At 44.0% G+C, this 1,409-nt stretch overlaps 1 pseudogene; it reads right to left on the bottom strand.

Moving 5' to 3' along the window:
* Positions 1–1,409, bottom strand: part of LOC109963613 (potassium voltage-gated channel subfamily A member 7-like) — a 5,657-nt pseudogene continuing 4,248 nt past the window's right edge.

The following is a 1,409-nucleotide window of genomic DNA, read 5'->3' as shown; positions in this document are numbered from 1 at the left end:
TTGCAAGTTTCTTTTCTTAGTTTCTCTCTTCAGGACCTGCAAAACTATTAACTCATCTTTATTCACTTTCATGACCAAAAACACTCTGCCTCCCTAAACCTGAGTGACCAGAGGTTCTCTCAGATACATATTTCCTCCTCTGAACTCTGTGCCCTGCCCTGTACACAGTCCACCCAGCAGAGTGCCATTCAGAGGGTTACAGATACCTTCAATAGCATAATATTCTCCCTGTGGATTCCTTTCACCTTCATCTTTTTCCTCCCCATCTGGTTCCTCGCCCTCCCAAAGGGTTGTCTGCACATGGGTGTACTCGGCTTGATCTTCACACTCAGTCTCCCGATGGTAGAAGTAGCTAAAATTGGACACTATCACAGGCACTGGCAGCGAGATCGTAAGCACACCGGCAATGGCGCACATTGAGCCTACTAGCTTTCCCCACACTGTTTCCGGGTACATGTCACCATAGCCCACTGTGGTCATGGTGACAACTGCCCACCAAAAAGCATGTGGTATACTGATAAAGGCTGTGTTGGTGTGGTCAGCCTCAGCAAAGTAGATAGCGCTGGAGAAGAGGATGACACCAATAAACAGGAAGAAGATTAGCAGGCCCAGCTCACGCATGCTGGCCTTCAGAGTCTGACCCAGGATCTGGAGGCCCTTCGAGTGGCGCGACAATTTGAAGATCCTGAACACCCTCACTAACCTGATGACTCTGATGATGGCCAAGGATGTGGCTGGGCTGGCTTCAGTGTTCTTGGCCAGCTCTGTTCCCAGTGTGACAAAATAGGGCAGGATGGCACCAAAATCAATAATGTTCATGACATCCTTGAAGAAGTGCATCTTGCTGGGGGAGCAAGAGAAGCGCATGATGAGCTCGAAGGAGAACCAGCATATACACATGGTCTCCACAATGAAGAAGGGGTCGTGGAAAACACTGTGTGGAGGAGGCATGTTGTCAGATACATTTTTTGCCTGGGAGTGGTACTTGTAAAAATTTTCCTGAAGAGGAGGAGACAGAAAACAAAATTATGCATATTTGTGAATTATAAAAAAAGTAGCATCATAACAAGAATGAAAATACAAGAATGAAGGGGTTCTGTTTAAAAGTAACAAAATCTACCTGTTACTTCTAAAGCTCATGAATTAACACAATACACTTTGCTTGTTTATTCTGCCACAAAAAGCAAAAGTGTAAAAATATCACAAACAAAACCTTATTACTCATTAGTAAACTAGCACATACCCCTCCATAAAAGGGTGAATTTCTCTCTTTTTACAGATCTAAAAACCATAAATCACATGTAAATTAGTTTTAAAGGTGCTGGTAAGTGGATTTTGATACTTTTTGACAGAGCTCGGCCAACTGTTTCCACTTGTGGTCGGTTCTCATGCTAAGCTAAATAGCTAGC

Source organism: Monopterus albus, unplaced genomic scaffold (assembly GCF_001952655.1).
Source record: "Monopterus albus unplaced genomic scaffold, M_albus_1.0 scaffold76.1, whole genome shotgun sequence".
Lineage (NCBI taxonomy): Eukaryota > Metazoa > Chordata > Actinopteri > Synbranchiformes > Synbranchidae > Monopterus > Monopterus albus.
The sequence above is the reverse complement of the archived record's forward strand: the minus strand, read 5'-3'. Positions and strand labels throughout refer to the sequence as shown.